Below are 16,068 nucleotides of genomic sequence, written 5' to 3' on the forward strand. Positions count from 1 at the left end.
CTCAGAAAGGCCAACCCTTTTTCATATATATCACTGTATATTGGCAATCCTCATCAGGGCACTAAAGTTTGTTTATGTACACGACTTTCTATTCCACATCAGCACAAGTTCATTTTCAACTAATCTGTAAGGTAAAGCAATTTAAATGTTTCCTTTCATTCATGCTCACTATTCAAATTTAATTGTGGAACTCTGCAACCACATGTGTGCATTTCCTTGGGATGCTCCATTTTCATCCCACATTCTGAAGGACTACTTGTAGACCAATTGGTTGCTAATAAAAGATGGCTTTGGCCAATGTTAGCATATATATATACACACACACACACACACACACACACACAATATAACTCACAAAAGTAGCATCACAACTGCCTTAAATATCTACATTGTGACACGCCAAAACGAAAACCTGCAACTCAATGGCCAATCTGAAATTGGCAAAATCTGTGCGGTAAAATTGTTAAATCAAGGAGAAAAAAAATTGGAGACTAATTACATTGCTATGTTTCCTGGAACAATCGTTGTTTTAGTATTATTTCTGTCCAGTCCCTTGACTCTTTCGCCAATACATCAACAAATGTATTGTTGCTGCTTCCCGCACTAATTAAAATGTCAAGACTTTTGCAAACTATTTCTGCCCTGCTCTCATCTTCACAAGGTTCACCTCTGACTTGCCCCTTTACATTCTAGTCTTCTCCATCTCAGGAGACAAAGCAGCCGCCAACATCCAATACAAGCCCACAAGCTCCACAAACACCTTGATTATACTTCCTACCACTACTGGTAAAGTCCAATTTGCTTCAAGCAGATAATCATACAATAGAGTTAGTAATAAAGCAGTAACGTCTTTATTTCGCTCATGCGGGAGTGGGAGGTAACTCTGAGTATGATAACACAGATACAGAGTTCCTCGTGGTCCACACAAATATGTAATGTTCAAACACCGTCCTGAGATGCTGCCTGTCCCGCTGAGTTACTCCAGCATTTTGTGTCTATCTCCAACTTTAGACAACCTGTTACTTCCCGCTTTTGATACAAGCACTAATGACATATGGATATCAATTTTATGGCCACTATCTTCCACCCTGCCCTCAAATTCACCTGGACTATTTCTGGCACTTTTCATTTCCTGGATTTTCTAACCTAATAACGCCCCATTTCTCCTAAAAATGCATCAATTCCTTCTATAACTTGCATAAGTATATATCCCTTTAAATTTAAAACATCATTTTAGTAATGATTTAGTGACTTGCAATTCAAGACTTAATTATACAAAATATGCTCCTATAAATGTCCATTGCTGCAAAACCACAGAGCGTATTCACTGGAATTATTCCATTGCAAACAGCTGCAGGTGCAACTTCAGACAGTTCTGGTGAATCAAATTAACATTTTAAAGGCTAGTACATTCAAAATTCCAGATCATTCCACCTATCTGAATGGTGCCAGATTATTATATGAATGGTGTCAGATTAGGAAAAGGGGAAATACAATGAGACCTGGGTGTCCTTGTACATCAGTCACAGAAAGTAAGCATGCAGGTACAGCAGGCAGTGAAGAAAGCAAATGACATGTTGGCCTTCATAGCGAGAAGATTTGAGTATAGAAGGTCTGACTGCAGTTGTACAGGGCCCGGATGGGACCACACCTGGAGTATTTTGTGCAGTTTTGGTCTCCTGATTTGAGGAAGGACATTTTGTTGTTTAGGGAATGCTGCATAGGTTCACCACGGTCCTTGGTGAGTAAAATAGATGAACTAAGGCTGCGGATCACCACACACAGAAGGATCGCCGACTGCAACGCCATGGTATTCACGGAAACATGGCTCAAGGACAACATCCCAGACAACGCCATTGAGCTGGAGGGACGCACTGTCTTCAGGGCCGACAGATCAGTGGAGGACTCCGGTAAGACCAAGGGCGGCGGACTATGCATTTATGTGAATAATACATGGTGCACGGACACTGTTAAGATTGGTAGTCACTGCTCTGCTGACCTGGAATACCTGATGTTAAAGTGCAGGCCCTTCTATTTGCCCAGGGAATTCACATCAACTGTTATCACTGCAGTCTATGTTCCCCCGGACGCTAATGCCAGGCTAGCAATGGAAGAGCTGCAAGCTGCTATCAGCAAACATCAGTGAAGGTCTGGCCTGAGGGGGCTGTCTCTGACTTACAGGAGCAGTTTCAGCAGACAGACTGGAGTCTCTTTGCTACTCAGTCCACCTCCAATTCACAAGTGGACATCAACTCATACACCTCAACAGTTCTGGACTATATAAAATTCTGTACCGATAATGTCACTACCCACAAGGAGATAAAGACCTTCCCTAACCAGAAGCCGTGGATGAGCAGGGAGGTCAGACTCTTACTGAAGGCTCGCGATGCCGCTTTCAGATCTGGCGACGCTGAGGGATACAGCTCATCCAGGGCCAATCTGAAAATGGGAATTAGGACTGCTAAACTCAATCATAAACGGCGGATTGAGGAGCATTTCCACAACAACTCTGACCCCAGGCGCATGTGGCAAGGAATCAAATCCCTTGCCGATTATCAGAAAGTTAACACCCCTCCCCCAGACAACGCCACCCTGCCTGACGAGCTAAACCACTTCTATGCTCGCTTTGACCGGGACACCAAAACCCCAGCCATTAAAGTTGCTCCACCCCCGAATGAACAACCTCTCAGCCTCTCCACCTCTGCTGTACAAGATGCACTGAGCAAGGTGAATGAGCGCAAAGCTGCCGGCCCCGATGGCATCCCTGGCCGGGTGCTTAGGGCATGTGCTGGACAACTATCCCCAGTCCTCGCCGACATTTTCAATCTCTCACTGGCCCAGGGTGTTGTCCCCACTTGCCTCAAGACATCAACCATCGTGCCAGTGCCCAAACAGTCAGCTACAGGGAGTCTCAATGATTTCCGCCCAGTGGCACTCACCCCTGTCATTGCAAAGTGCTTTGAGCGGCTGATCTTGGCTCACCTCAAAGCCTGCCTCCCCCCCACACTGGACCCCCACCAGTTTGCCTACCGGACCAACAGGTCTACAGAGGACGCCATATCGGCGGCCCTACACTCTGCCCTGACCCACCTGGACTACAACAACTCCTACATCAGGCTGCTGTTCATTGATTTCAGCTCTGTCTTTAACACCGTCATCCCAGCCAGCTTGATCACCAAACTCAGTGGACTTGGCATCTCCACCTCCCTCTGCAACTGGACACTGGACTTCCTCACTAACAGACCACAGTTATTGACCACAGTCTGTTAGGGTCAATAACCTCACCTCCTCCACTATAACACTGAACACCGGAGTGCCACAGGGCTGTGTGCTCAGCCCTCTCCTCTACTCCCTCTTCACCCACAACTGCATCCCAAAGTACGGATCCAACGCCATTATTAAGTTTGCTGACAATACCACGGTAGTAGGACTGATCAGCGACAACGATGAGTCAGCCTACAGGGATGAGATCCAGCACCTGACCACCTGGTGTGCCAACAATAACCTTGTCCTCAACTCCAAAAAGACGAAGGAGATTATTGTTGACTTCAGGCAGACCAGAGGAGGCAGTCATACCGCCATCCATATAAACGGGACTGAGGTGGAGCGCGTCTCCAGCTATAAATTCCTCGGAGTACATATCTCGGAGGACTTGTCCTGGTCCCTCAACACCTCCAAGCTGATCAAAAAGGCACAGCAGCGCCTTTACTTCCTTAGGAGGCTCAAGAAAGCCCACCTGTCCCCCCAGATCCTGACCAACTTTTACCGCTGTACCATAGAGAGTATCCTGACCACCTGCTTCACGGTATGGTACAGCAGCTGCACTGCTGCGGACAGGAAGGCACTACAACGGGTGGTGAAAACCGCGCAGCACATCATCGGTGCCCCGCTCCCTGCCATGGATGCCCTCCACCGAAAACGGTGTCTGAGACGGGCTGGGAAGATCATCAAAGACCCCTCACACCCCAACCATGGACTGTTTGCCCTCCTCCCATCAGGGAGGCGGTACAGGAGCCTCAGGTCACGTACAGTAGGATGAGGAAAAGCTTCTATAACAACACAATCACACTGCTGAACTCGGAGTCCCGACGATAGATTTCTCTGGTCCCTCCGTCCCCTTTGTTTAATCATTCTGTATTTCCTGATTATTCTGTATCTTCCCTCTTTCTATTTTTTTTTTGTTTTTCTTTATGTACAACTACTACGGACTGACGCAAAACTGCATTTCGTTGTACTGATACTTGTATTTGTGCGATGACATTAAAGTTGAATTGAATTGAATTGAATAATTCCCAGTCTAGCGGTGATAAGGCTTTTCTTCAGTAGATTGATACAGAAAGGCAAGTCTAGGCTTGCCTCGGGTTGCTGTGCATTGAAATAATGACCAATGACTTTAAAATTTGTCTACCAGTTCACGAGGAAGCCCAGATTAATCCCAGTAAGGGTATTGAGATAATGTCCGATGCCTTTAATATGTAAAATACCGTGTACCAATGTCCGATGCCTTTGAGATGTAAAGTCCGGTACCACATGACAGGATGCCTTTGATGCAACTGATGTAAAGAGACAGCTCAGACGCATCCTCAGGGCTCTCGCTTAACATTTTTTCCCTGTTGCCAGCCGGGCAACCTTTGCAGCTTTTTAGGTTGCCAAATGACAGTTTAGTTGGTCATTTCAGATGGCTTGCATGACGCGTGCTCGGACGAAGTGCGTAGTTACCAGTCGGAATTATGCTCAATTAAGCATTCACATATTATTTCTGCTTCAAATAAAGTCACAAACTAACAAATTCACCAATCAAGACATGATATATACCACAATGACATGCAGCAAAATTATAATGCAGTATCTCAACTCTTTTTACACATTGCAATTAAAGCAATTTTTATTATATCTTTCCACTTCCAAACAAAAATGTGGTTGGATTATTCATCGTATGATCAACCTGTGTCAATAAATCCTGGACCTTGATAACATATATGCTTAACCATGCACACTGCAGATTGATGCAAGCATGCTTTCTGTGAAGGACCGAAAATTATGACATGGCCATAGCATGGGTCGTTATTGCTATTAGTATAGAAACACTCTCGCTTCCCACATAATTTACCCACAACAAAATATACAGGTTGCAAAGAATTTTCTAAAGGCATTTTATGATAATAGCTGTTAAAACTGACTATACCCATCTGAGAGGTTAAACATTACACTAACTAACAAGAGATGGCCAAAGGACATAAATGCAGCAAATGTTCTTTTGGTAATATATTTAAAGGTGTCAAGACACCACATTACCGGACATTCAGATTAGATGTATGTGTTGTGAACAGCAATGAAGATACTCAGTTTGTAAGGAACAATTTAAAAAAAAATTGTTGATAAACGCTTTTTCCATCATTCCCACTTCAGAATTAACTTTAAAATTTCAACTGAAATATCTCCTGACCAAATTTGTGATGTATATGACTGACTGTAGAAGTAAAACCTGGATAAATCCAACATATAATTGTGAATGTTGTTCAGTAAATAACTACAGTACTGATAATCCATATTAAGAGCATTGATTCGCCATTAAAATGAATTCTGTAATAACGTGTCAAGTGACAATCGAACACTGCGGTTTTAATGTGTCACGTGTTCACAATTTAATTAATCCATCTTTATGGATTAAAACAAATAATAACATCGGGAATTAAAACATATTTGATCGCATTCCGTTATCAAACACAGTCGATGTTAGCTCTGAAGACATTTCCAGCACAATAGGGTTGGGGGGGGGGGGTGGTGAATCAGTGCAGGATTGAAAGATGGCGGTGGGGGGGGGGGGGGGGGGGGGGGCGTGAGAAGGCAATCGGTGTAGATTGGGGCAGGGGAATTAGTGCGTGTTGGTTGGAGTAGGTAAAATTGTGAGGAGCGAGCGCGGGGATGACAGTGGATGGAATGGGGGGGGGGGGGAATCTGTGCGGGAGGGAGGGGGGGAGCAGTGCGGGATGAAGGGGAGGAACAGTGCAGGATGGATGGGAAGGGGGGTCAGTACAGGATCAATTGGGGGGACCAGTGTAAGATTGATGGGGAGTGGCAGGAGAATCAATGCGAGATGGATAGGGAGATCAGTGCAGGATGAATAGATGGGGCCAGATTATTATATGAATGGTGTCAGGTTAGGAAAAGGGGAAATACAATGAGACCTGGGTGTCCTTGTACATCAGTCACAGAAAGTAAGCATGCAGGTACAGCAGGCAGTGAAGAAAGCAAATGACATGTTGGCCTTCATAGCGAGAGGATTTGATTATAGAAGGTCTGACTGCAGTTGTACAGGGCCCTGATGGGACCACACCTGGAGTATTGTGTGCAGTTTTGGTCTCCTGATTTGAGGAAGGACATTTTGTTGTTTAGGGAATGCTGCATAGGTTCACCACGGTCCTTGGTGAGTAAAATAGATGAACTAAGGCTGCGGATCACCACACACAGAAGGATCGCCGACTGCAACGCCATGGTATTCACGGAAACATGGCTCAAGGACAACATCCCAGACAACGCCATTGAGCTGGAGGGACGCACTGTCTTCAGGGCCGACAGATCAGTGGAGGACTCCGGTAAGACCAAGGGCGGCGGACTATGCATTTATGTGAATAATACATGGTGCACAGACACTGTTAAGATTGGTAGTCACTGCTCTGCTGACCTGGAATACCTGATGTTAAAGTGCAGGCCCTTCTATTTGCCCAGGGAATTCACATCAACTGTTATCACTGCAGTCTATGTTCCCCCGGACGCTAATGCCAGGCTAGCAATGGAAGAGCTGCAAGCTGCTATCAGCAAACATCTATCTGCTCACCCAGAGGGGGCATTTATTGTTGCGGGTGATTTCAACCACTCCGACCTTAAAACTGTACTCCCCAGGTTCCATCAGCATGTTTCCTGCCCAACCAGAGGAAACAATGTTCTGGACTTAGTTTACACTAATATCACTGAAGCCTACAAAGCCCTCCTCCTCCCCCACCTTGGACAGTCCTTGGACAGTCTGACCACCTCTCCCTGTTCCTGCTCCCCAAATACACACCTGGAGTCTCTTGATCAGACCACCTCCAATTCACAAGTGAAACCTACCATGAGGACAGTGAAGGTCTGGCCTGAGGGGTCAGACTGTCTCTGACTTACAGGAGCAGCTCATCCAGGGCCAATCTGAAAATGGGAATTAGGACTGCTAAACTCAATCATAAACGGCGGATTGAGGAGCATTTCCACAACAACTCTGACCCCAGGCGCATGTGGCAAGGAATCAAATCCCTTGCCGATTATCAGAAAGTTAACACCCCTCCCCCAGACAACGCCACCCTGCCTGAGCAGATTCAGCAGACTGGGAGTCTCTTTGCTACTCAGTCCACCTCCAATTCACAAGTGGACATCAACTCGTACACCTCAACACAGTTCTGGACTATATAAAATTCTGTACCGATAATGTCACTACCCCCCACAGGAGATAAAGACCTTCCCTAACCAGAAGCCGTGGATGAGCAGGGAGGTCAGACTCCTACTGAAGGCTCGCGATGCCGCTTTCAGATCTGGCGACGCTGAGGGATACAGCTCATCCAGGGCCAATCTGAAAAGGGGAATTAGGACTGCTAAACTCAATCATAAACGGCGGATTGAGGAGCATTTCCACAACAACTCTGACCCCAGGCGCATGTGGCAAGGAATCAAATCCCTTGCCGATTATCAGAAAGTTAACACCCCCTCCCCCAGACAAAGGGCCACCCCTACCTGACGAGCTAAACCACTTCTATGCTCGCTTTGACCGGGACACCAAAACCCCAGCCATTAAAGTTGCTCCACCCCCGAATGAACAACCTCTCAGCCTCTCCACCTCTGCTGTACAAGATGCACTGAGCAAGGTGAATGAGCGCAAAGCTGCCGGCCCCGATGGCATCCCTGGCCGGGTGCTTAGGGCATGTGCTGGACAACTATCCCCAGTCCTCGCCGACATTTTCAATCTCTCACTGGCCCAGGGTGTTGTCCCCACTTGCCTCAAGACATCAACCATCGTGCCAGTGCCCAAACAGTCAGCTACAGGGAGTCTCAATGATTTCCGCCCAGTGGCACTCACCCCTGTCATTGCAAAGTGGACAGGAGGGAGAGGCCTCGGCGTGCAGGAGAGTTTGGTTTGAAAGCGTTTATCGCCGTTAGCTAGTTTGCAAGCAGCGGCCGCTATCAGGGAGGAGGAGATGGTTTCGCTGCTGCTGCTGTGCGGGACCCGTCATTTGCTCCGACACCTCTGAAGCAGCTGCACCATAGATCCTATAGCTATAGGATTGTTGAGCTGCACCGCTCGGCCCCGCACCTTGCTGTTGGCTGGCGGAGGAGGAGGGAGGCGGTGGCGAGGAGTTCCCAACAGCCAAGGCAGCGGCGCGACGTTGTCAGAGGAGCGCTGACCTTCCTCCCCACCTCGCCCCCCTCTCTCTCTCTCTCTCTATTGTATGCCCCCTCCCTCGTGGTGACCCCCCCCCCATTTGTTTTAGTCCATTATCCTGGGACCCCTCCTCTCCATCCTGCACTAATCCCCATTCCCGCCTCTATTCAGTCCTCATTGATATCCCCTGTGCTCCCCCAGCATCCCCATCCGCCCCCCCCCCCAATCTATTCATCCCGCGCTGATCACCCTATCCACCTCGCATTAAAAAAAAACCCTCCCGCCGCCGCCCTCCGCCCGCCACCCCCCCCAGCGGCCGCTATCCATCTTACACTGGTTCCCCAATTCACCCTGTAGTTACCCCTTTCCCCCAACGGCCAAGGCAGCGGCGCGACGTTGTCAGAGGAGCATTTGACCTTCCTCCCCACCTCGCCCCCCCCCATCCACCCTCTGGGGTCCTACACTTCTCCTCCATCCATCCTGTACTGATCTCCCATCCATCCTGTAATAATCCACGCATTCATCCCGTACTGACCCACCCTCCATTTACCCTGCACCTTGCCCTCATTCATCTCCTGCAGTGACCCCATTCATCCTGCACCGCCCCCCCCATCCTGATCCACACTCCCGTACTGCACTGACCCCCCTGCACCCCCCCCTCCATTCCTCCTGCGCCCATGATCTCCCCCCCCCCCCCCCCCCCCAGTACTGATCCTCTGATGGGGGGGGGGGGGGACAGTCTGAAGAAGGGTCTCAACCCGAAACGTTGCCTATTTCCTTCGCTCCATAGATGCTGCCTCACCCACTGAGTTTCTCCAGCACTTTTGTCTACCCCATCCATCCCGTACTGAACCCCCCCACTCAATACCACTGACATCCCCCGTGCTCTCCCCTCACAATTTTACCTACTCCAACCAACACGTACTAATTCACCTGCCTCAATCCATCCATTCTGCACCGACTGCCTTCTAACCCCCCCCCCCCCCCCCCCAATCTATCCACCCCGCACTGATTCACACACACCCCCCTCCCTGACCCTATTGTCTTGGAAATGTCTTCAGAGCAAACATTGACTATGTTTGATAACGGAATGCAATCAAATGCGTTTTAATTCCCATTGTTATTATTTGTTTTAATCCATAAAGATGGATTGATTAAATTGTAAACACGTGAAACATTAAAACTGCAGTGTTCGATTGTCACTGCTCCCGTTGACACGTTATTACAGAATTCATTTTAACGGCAAATCAATGCTTTTAATATGGAGTATCAGTACTGTAGTTACTTAATGAGCAACATTCACAACTATACGTATGCATATATGTTACCATGGTCCAGGATTTATTGACACAGGTTGAGTATACGCTGAATAATCCAACCACATTTTTGTTTGGAAGTGGAAAGAACTAATAGAAATTGCATTAATTGCAATGTGTAAAAAGAGTTGAGATATTGTATTATAATTTTGCTGCATGTCATTATGGTATATATCATGTCTTGATTGGTGAATACGTTTAGTTTGTGAGTTATTTGAAGCAGAAATAATATGTGTGTAGACATGTGTGCTGGTGAAACTCAGCGGATGCGGCAGCATATATGGAGCAAAGGAAATAGGCAATGTTTCGGGCCGAAACCCTTCTTCAGATGGGTTTCGTGATTTTGTCTACCTTCCAAAGACATGCAGGTTTGCTGGTTATGTGGTCTGTGTAAATTGCCCTGCTATGTATAGAGGGGATGTGAAAGTCGGATAATATAGAACTAGTGTGATCGATGTGGCCTCGATGGGCCTGGTTACATGCTCTAAAAAAACTAAAATGAAAACAGGCCCTCCCGCTCACCAAGTCATCACCATCACAACCCACCATCAGCATGATTGTCTATCACCCATTCACACTAGTTCTATGTTATCCCATTTCCTCATTTATTCCCTGCATATTAGGGGCAATTTACAGAAGCAAATTAACGAGACCCTTCTTCAGACTGAAACCCGAAACTTCACCCATTCCTTCTCGGTAGGCGGCGCGACTCTCGTCAGCAGCGGCCTCTGCAGCCCGTCTGCGTTTTTATTATTTTTTGTCTATGTTTTTATGTAGTTTTTGTTATTTTTTGTTGGGGTATGTGTGTGGGGGGGTAGGGGTGGGAGGGAGGGGGTAACTTTTAAATCTCTCCCTGCACGGGAGACCCGACCTTTTTGTCGGGTCTCCGTTGTCGTTGGGGCTGCAACGTGGAGCGGCCACCAACATGAAGACTGGGGGCTCTGGTGCCGACTACTCACCTCACCGTCGCGGAGCTGGCCGAGTCCAGTGCGGGTGGAGCGACGGTGGAGCGCTGCTGCGGCCCGACCTCCGGAGATTCGGAGGCTGCAACTGCGGGTCTAGCGGACGGCGGCACCGGGAGCCCGCGGGTCCCTGGAGGGAGACTGCTTTTCAGGGCTCCCGCAACGGCGACTTCTACCGCCCAAGTTGCGGGGTTGAAGATCTCCTGGAGCGGGGCCTTACAGCACCGCCCCGCGCGGCTTGGAATGGCCGCGGGACTCTGCTAGCGCACGCCGGGGGCTCCAACATCAAGAACCCGGTGTGCGACCTTGCATCAGCCGGCGTGGCTTTAATGGGCCGCGGGACAATCGCCATCGCCAGCCGGGGGCTTTGAGTTTGACATCGGGGGGGGGGGGGGGAAGTGCAGTGGAGAGATAAGTTTTTTTGGCCTTCCATCACAGCAATGTGATGGATGTTTATGTAAATTATGTTGTGTCTTGGGTCTATTTGTTTGTAATGTATGGCTGCAGAAACGTCATTTCGTTTGGACCTCAAGGGGTCCAAATGGTAAATAAATTGAATCTTGAATCTTGATCTTGATCTTCAGAGATGCTGCCTGTCTCGCTGAGTTACTCCAGCATCTTCGATCATGTCCTATTGTCTCTGTGGATTTTGCATATTTTCTCTGTGACCGTGTTTCCTACGAGTGCTCTGGATTCCTTCCATACCTCAAAGACATGTGGGCTTGAAGGTTAATTTTCCTCTGACGATACAACATATGTACAATTCCTTCCTGCACAGGACAAGATATAACCTGGGTCTCTGGCACTAAGGCAGTAGCTTTACAACCGCACCACTGTGTCGCACTGGTTTTAGTTACTTAAATAAATCAAGTGAAAAGGACAGCATCATCAAATGTGGTCATTAAACTACCAGACCACCACATATAGGAACAATCTGGCATACACATCTTTCCTTCAGATAAGGAAATTTTTTGCTTAGCAACTCTGACTGTATGTGACTATCAGCACACCAATACAACTGAATAAGCTTCTGAAATAGTCAGATACATAAGAAATTGCAGATGCTGGTATCTTGAGCAAACATTAGAGCACAAGAGGAACAGCGGTCAGGCAAAATTTGTGGAAGAAATGGAGTAGGCCAATTCTTTGGAAAATGAACCAAAACGTCACACACGTGGTCAGATGTCACCACAAAGTAATACATTCAAAAATTCGTGTAAGAGATTAATATTATTCATTGCTATTTTCCTACCTACAGAACTATAATACATGTCTGCTAAAGATATGAACATTTTAGCTTTTTAAAATTGTATAATGCTTCTGTGTGGCGTCACACATGTGACCAGTCCCATTTTATCTCTGACCCCAAACAAACATTGTCTGCATGCATCCATCCACCCATCCCTCTATGTCTCTATCTATCACTAAAACTCTCATATTGTTTGTTAGTGAGTCTGCGTGTGTCTGTCTGCGTGTCCGTCATGCCCTGAATTACACCAAAACAGTAGAAACATAGAAATTAGGTGCAGGAGTAGGCCATTCGGCCCTTCGAGCCTGCACCGCCATTCAATATGATCATGGCTGATCATCCAACTCAGTATCCCGTACCTGCCTTCTCTCCATACCCCCTGATTCCCTTAGCCACAAGGGCCACATCTAACTCCCTCTTAAATATAGCCAATGAACTGGCCTCAACTACTCTCTGTGGCAGAGAGTTCCAGAGATTCACCACTCTCTGTGTGAAAAAAGTTCTTCTCATCTCGGTTTTAAAGGATTTCCCCCTTATCCTTAAGCTGTGACCCCTTGTCCTGGACTTCCCTAACATCGGGAACAATCTTCCTGCATTTAGCCTGTCCAACCCCTTAAGAATTTTGTAAGTTTCTATAAGATCCCCTCTCAATCTACTAAATTCTAGAGAGTATAAACCAAGTCTATCCAGTCTTTCTTCATAAGACAGTCCTGCCATCCCAGGAATCAGTCTGGTGAACCGTCTCTGCACTCCCTCTATGGCAATAATGTCCTTCCCCAGATTTGGAGACCAAAACTGTACGCAATACTCCAGGTGTGGTCTCACCAAGACCCTGTACAACTGCAGTAGAACCTCCCTGCTCCTATACTCAAATCCTTTTGCAATGAAAGCTAACATACCATTCGCTTTCTTTACTGCCTGCTGCACCTGCATGCCTACCTTCAATGACTGGTGTACCATGACACCCAGGTCTCGCTGCATCTCCCCCTTTCCCAATCGGCCACCATTTAGTACACGATAGGTGGTCCAAACATTGTCGCGCTTTCTCACCATTGTCCTGTGGTGTGGTCTATCAAGTTTTGTTCAGATTGATGGCAAATTTTACAAGTTATTTACATTTAAAACTATTTTTTCTCACTGAGAAAAATCCAAATCAAATTCCTGGTCCTGCCCGCAACAATGTTGCAAATCACAGGCCATCGAGTCCTGGCAGCAAGTGCAATTTGATTTATTTTTCCAGGCAGCAAGTGCAATTTAATTTATTTTTCCTGGCAGCAAGTAAAATTGGATTTTTTTTAAAAGTTTATAATGTGGGTGGGTGAATAATGGGAAATGAGCCACCCCTGCGCAGTTGGGGGCCATGAGTGAGTGGTGGAATATTGCATTGGGTGAACGGGTGAATGGTGGAATATTGAGGAAGGGGTTGTGTTGGAGGACCAGGCTTCCCGTGAGGGCTATGGGCGAGTGGTGGAATATTGTGTTGGGGGGACCAGGCCTCCCATGTGACAGGTATCCAACGGGTCCCACTTGGTCTAGTAACATATAAAAATGTCACTTGATAAACTGAAAAAAATGAATCATGTATAAAGTACAAAACAATATACCTATAATGTTTTCAGAATTAGATGTATTCCACAATTTTTCATCTCTTTGGTCACACACGTGACTAAGAATGGGCCAGTATCAGGTTGGGACCCTTCTTCACATAAGGCTGAATGATCTTTAATATAAGAAAATATTAAATGGATTCCTGGGCCAGCTTACAACTTATATTTTAGTCTCTAAGCAGGCTATTCTCCAGGAGATCGATACAAAAAGACAAGTCTAGGCTTGCCTCAGGTTGCTGTGTATTGAGAATGACCAATGTCTTTAAAATTCATCTACCATTTAATACAATACCTTTTATTTGTCATTTGAACCTCACATGAGGTTCAAACAAAATTTGGGTTCTGCAGCCATACAAGAAAAGAACCAAGCCACACACCAACACAATTTACACAAACATCCATCACAGTGAGTCTCCTCCTCACTGTGATGGAAGGCAAAGTCTTGTCTCTCCCCTGCTCTCCACTCCTCTCCCGAAGTCGAGGTCAAAGCCCCTGGCGGGCGCTAGCAAGTCCGCGGCCACTCAAAGCCACGCCGGGCGATGTAAGGCCCTGCCCCGGGTCTTGGTGTTGGAGACCCCGTCGGGCGCTAGCAAGTCCACGGCAATGCATTTCGTTGTCAATGTATTTCGTTGTCTCTGTACTGTACACTGACAATGACAATTAAAATTGAATCTGAATCTAAAGCTGCGCCGGGCGTTGTAAGGCCCCACTCCAGGTCACTCTCAACCCCGCAATTCTGGCAGGAGAAGTCGCCGTTGCCGGTGCCCCGCAAAGCAGTCCCCCACCGGGGACCCGTGAGCTCCCGGTGTCACCATCCACCGGAATCGGGTCGCAGCAGCGCGCCGCCGCAGCTCTCCACGCTCCGAAGCTGGCCAGCTCCACGGAGGTAGGTCCGCAGCTCCACGGAGATGGGTCCGCAACTTCACAGGCTCCGTGACTTGAGCCGCCAGGTCATTCCGGTTGGAGGCCGCTCCATGGCGCTAGGCCGCAACGGCAACGGAGACCCGACAGGGAAAGGGTCGGGTCTCCATGCAGGATTCAGATTCAGATTGCAGGGAAGTGATTTAAATGTTTCCCCCACCCAGTCCCCACATATACATATTTAAAAACCCGCTACAAACAAAACCCTCAACAGGACAAAAAATTTGATGAGAGAGGAAGCCCAGATTAATCCCAGTAAGGGATATTGAGACAATATCCGATGGCTTTGAGATGTAAAGTCCGTGTACCACATGACAAGATGCCTTTGATGCAACTGATGTAACGAGACAGCTCGGAAGCATCCTGTAGTAACGTGTATTCTCTGTACCTCTGACCATGACTAATGTTTGTGGTGTGCTAAGGTGACAAAAAAAACTATATAATACCATGTAATTCTGTTGTTTGGGGAAGTGGACTGAGGACAGCCAAGTGTCTGTGTTGCTCACTTGGCTGGGGTTTCCTAACCACTTCCATCGGCCGATAATAAGTAAAGTTTTGAACTGGTCAACCAACCGTATTGTGAGTTGTCTGTTTATTAAAAAGCTAACCTGTTTGTTTAATTAAAAGTAACTTTTTCACACACTGATGGACTTGGGGAGGGGCGGAGAGAAAGAACGGAGAAATATGGAAGTGGCGGGAACAGGTCAAAGTCTGGCAAGTAATAAGTGGAAGATAGACAAAAATGCTGGAGTAACTCAGCATTTCTGGATAGAAGGGATAGGTAGAGTCTTGACCTGAAACATTATCCATTCCTTCTATCCAGAAATGTTGCCTGTCCCGCTGGTTTACTCCAGCATTTTGTGTCTATCTTCAGTTTAAACCAATTGAAGCACTGTAGTTCCTTCCAACACAAGTAATAGGTGGATACAGATGAGGGGGTGGATGGTCAGCAGATGGTTGAAGTGACAAAGGATAGAGATGCAAGTGTGACAATGGGGTGTCAGAACAGGGGAGGGTGAAGCATATAGGCAGAGGGAGGCTTTATTCAGTTTTTAAATAGCCATTTACCTCAGGGTGCAATCAAGAGATCAAATGGTCAAAACCAAAGTGCAGGGTGAACTCGCGGGAGGGCATGGAGAATGTTTGACCCTAAATGTTACCTACCCATTTCCTCCACAGATGCTGCTTGTTCACTTACTCCAGCACTTTGTGTTTTGCTAAAAGTTTCAGCATCGGCAGTTTCTTGTCAGGATAACAACATACACATCCTGCAAAAAAAACTTTTCCGTTCCAGTACTCGGGTACAGCAACATTTGACTGGTTACATGCAGAACAAACTTTTCATTGTATCTCAGTGTACATATGTCAATAAAACTCTAAACCTAGAACTTGGTAACAATGTAAACACACCCTTTATCATAAATTTACAAATGATTAATTTCTGACGAGAAAAGAGCCAGTTGTAAAGGGATGGGTTACTCCAGTATTTTATGGCTTTCTCTGGTAAACCCGAATCGAGATTTTTTCACATTAATAAACTGGATGAGAACGATAACCTGCAGCGAGCGAGTTGAGCAAAGTGAAAGTTGTGAGGAAGAGTTAG

At 46.9% G+C, this 16,068-nt stretch overlaps 1 protein-coding gene across 5 annotated transcripts in view; it reads right to left on the reverse strand.

Annotated features, from left to right (window-relative positions):
- Positions 1 to 16,068, reverse strand: part of LOC129711357 (PWWP domain-containing DNA repair factor 3B-like) — a 62,508-nt gene that overhangs the window by 46,174 nt on the left and 266 nt on the right. The window lies entirely within an intron of this gene.

The sequence above is a fragment of the Leucoraja erinacea genome, chromosome 29, assembly GCF_028641065.1.
Source record: "Leucoraja erinacea ecotype New England chromosome 29, Leri_hhj_1, whole genome shotgun sequence".
NCBI lineage: Eukaryota > Metazoa > Chordata > Chondrichthyes > Rajiformes > Rajidae > Leucoraja > Leucoraja erinaceus.